The sequence below is a fragment of the Otolemur garnettii genome, unplaced genomic scaffold (assembly GCF_000181295.1).
Source record: "Otolemur garnettii isolate 467f Iridium unplaced genomic scaffold, OtoGar3 scaffold00024, whole genome shotgun sequence".
NCBI lineage: Eukaryota > Metazoa > Chordata > Mammalia > Primates > Galagidae > Otolemur > Otolemur garnettii.
This window is the reverse complement of record NW_003852419.1, coordinates 2,036,750-2,040,383: the sequence shown is the minus strand read 5'-3', so window position 1 is coordinate 2,040,383 and position 3,634 is coordinate 2,036,750.

Below are 3,634 nucleotides of genomic sequence, written 5' to 3'. Positions count from 1 at the left end.
GGTGGCAGAGGCAGGAGAATCGCTTGAGCCCAGGAGTTGAAGGTTGCTGTGAGCTGTGATGCCATGGCACTCTACCCAGGGTGATAGCTTGAGGCACTCTCTCTCTCAAAAAAAAAAAAAAAAAAAAAGAATGTTTATTGCAGCTCAATTCATAATCGCCAAATCGCCAAAATGTGAGAAACAACCCAAGTGCCCATCAACTCACGAATGGATAAATATATTACCTTATATGTGTACATGGAACAACATTCAGCCATGAAGAAAGAAGAAGGCTTTACATCTTTTGTATTTACCTGGATTTGGAGCACATCCAAAATGTGCTAAGTATCACAAGAATGGAAAAGTATCACAAGAATAGAAAAGCAAGTGTCCAATATACTCAATGCTGATGTGAAACCAGTTGATGAACAACTCTATAGGCTCACATTAAAGAAAGACGCAACCACAAACAACTGGGGGAGAGGGCACGGAGAGGGGAGTTGGGAAGAGGGAGAAGGTCTGGTGTTCTATCACCTAAGGGGCACCATGAGTATATGGCATACCTCTTAGGTGAAGGGCTCAACTACAAGTTAGACTTTACCTAACAAGTGCAAACAATGTAACCTAATTATGCCCTTATATTAATCTGAAATAAAAAATATTAGTAATGAGCAGTTTTCATAAACTAGTAATTTTCTGTTTGATAGCTATATGTCGTAATAAATATATTATTTTGAATCAGCTCAGAAGTTATTCTTCCATACTTTTGGGTAAGAAATTAAGCTAACATCTCTTTATAAAGATTTTTATTATGTACATTTTTGTATCAATGCTGTATTTCACATAAAAATATGCTATTATTCAAACAATGCAGAAATACACAGCATGGACGGTGAGGAATTCCTGTAATTCACTCTTAAAAAACCATTGTCTGCCATTTGTGACTTCTCATAGTGGCTGCACTCCTTAGTAGAAGGTGGAAATAACTCTGTAGTCTGCTGCCACATAGTGGCAAAGTAAGCTCTGCTGCCAGTGACGCTAGAAAGAACTTGCTGTTATTCTAACTCCATAAACATTTGCTGAGCAAATGCTGGGCATTGCCTGAAGCACCAGAGATCTACAGATGATCTCCATGGTGGAAAACTTTATAAATTAGTAGGAAGATTGACAAGTATTTATCATGAGCTAACAAAGTTCACTGAGACAAAAATCTGAGTATGATGGAAGAATAAGAATTTCTTGTCATGTCTGATTGAGAAAGCAAAATTTGAGATGGATGCTCAAGTGTTAGGCAGTTTCTTAGGTGGACGTAAGAAAGACCTTCTAGCAGAGAGCAGAGTGCAGTACGTGAAAGAAAAGTTCTTGCATGGAATTTCGAGGTCACTCAATTTGGAGCATTGTGTATGGGAAGGAAGAGGGAACTGTTACATAGATGACAGCCACTATGGGTTCTTAAGTAGAGAAAGGAGAAGGTCAGAATTGTTTAGAAAGTTTGAAGAACATCTAAAATGGTTCTTACTCATAAGTGACCTAGTTTTATGCTTCAATTCTGGCTTCTTTGAAAACTGATATCATTAACAGCAAATAATTTTGTAAGAAAATGTATCATTGCCTGAGTGCAGTGGCTCATGTCAGTAACCCTGGTACTCTGGGAGGCTGAGGTGGGTGGATTGCTTGAGCTTACAAGTTTGAGATCAGCCTGAGCAAGAGAGCGAGCCCTGTATACAAAAACAGATAAATTAGCCAGGCATTGTAGTGGGCACCTATAGTTCCAGCTGCTCAGGAGGCTGAGGCAAGAGGATCTCTTAAGCCTACAAGTTTGAGGTGGCTGTAAGTTATGGAGTCACAGCACTCTACCTACGGCTATAGACTGAGACTGTCTAAAAAAAAGAAAGAAAGAAAGAAAGAAAGAAAGAAAGAAAACATATTATTGTTTCCTCAAGACACACTGTAGAAACTAAATTCAAACAACTTGTCATTCTTTTTTTGCAGGTTTTGGCCAGGGCTGGGTTTGAACCCACCACCTCCAGCATATGGGGCTAGCACCCTACTCCTTTGAGCCACAGGTGCTGCCCAACTTGTTCTTTTTTTTTTTTCTTTTTGAGACAGAGCCTCAACCTATCCCCCTGGTTAGAGTGCCATGGCTTCACAGCTCACAGCAACCTCCAACTCCTGGGCCCAAGCGAGTCTCCTGCCCCAGCCTCCCAAGTAGCTGGGACCATAGGCGCCTGCCACAACGCCTGGCCATTTTTTGGTTGCAGCCATCATTGTTGTTTGGTGGGTCCAGGCTGGATTCGAACCCACCACTCCAGGTGCATGTGGCTGGCACCCTAGCCACTTGAGCCATAGGTGCCAAGCCAACTTGTTGTTCTTTTGTTATGATCCCTTAGCATGTTTTATGCATCAAGGGAAATCTACAGATGTGTAGATGTGTAACTTTTTGGGGGGGGGTAGGTGAACAAAGCCTCAAGCTGTTGCCCCGGGTAGTGTGCTGTGGCATCACAGTTCACAGCAACCTCCAGCTCCCAGGCTTAAGCGATTCTCTTGCCTTGGACTCCCAAGTAGCTGGGACTACAGGTGCCCGCCACAATGCCTGACTATTTTTTTGTTGTAGTTGCCATTGTTGTTTGGCAGGCCCAGGCTGGATTTGAACCCACCAGCTCTGGTGTATGTGGCTGGTGCCTTAGCCACTTGAGCCACATGTGCCAAGCTGTAGATGTGTATTATGGTAGCCTGCCTTCAAAGTGGCCATCCAATATTACTGGCCTCTTGGTATTCATGCCCTATGTATATCCTCTCACACGAAATAGGGCTGACCTCTGTGACTAATGGGATACTGCCAAAATTTGGGGTTGTGACTTCTGTGGTTAGGCTATGAAAGTCACTAAAGCTTCATCTGGGTGCAGTGGTGGGTACTGAGGTGGGGGGATTGCTTAAGCCCAAGTTCAGCCTGGGTAACGCAGTAAGACCCTATCTTTCAAAAATATTTAAAAAGAAAAGTAAAAAAGAAAAAGGTTTTGAAGCTTCTACCTTGCTCTCTCTTGCTCATTTTGGGTAAGGCCAGCCACCATGTCATCAGATTGCTCCAGCAGCCGGTGGAGAGGCTACATAGGTAGGAGCTCAGTACTCCTTTCAGTCAGCAGCACCAATGAATAGGTCATCCTGGTTGCTCACTCTCCAGGCCCAGCCAATCCCTTATGTGACTGTGCTCCCAGCTAACATCTGGACTATAAGCTATAAGTGTTTAGTATTTAAAGTCAGATAAATAGACATATAAATAGATAAATAAGCTGGGTACAGTGCCTCATGCCTGTAGTCCTGGCTACTTGGGAAGCTGAGGCTAGAGGATCTTTTAAGCCTAGGAGTTTGAGGCTATAGTGAACTTTGATAGTGCCACTGCACCCGTCTGGGCCACAGAGAGAGATTCTGCCTCTAAAATAAAAATTAAAAAATAAAAGATAAGGCATGGTGGCTCACACCTGTAATCCTAGCACTTTGGGAGGGTGAGGAGGGTAGATTGCCTGAGCTCACAGGTTTGAGACCAGTCTGAGCAAGAGCGAGACCCTACCTCTAAAAAAATAGCCAGGCATTGTTGTGGGTGCCTATAGTCCCAGCTACATGCGAGGTTGAGGTAAGAGAATCACTTAAGCCCAAG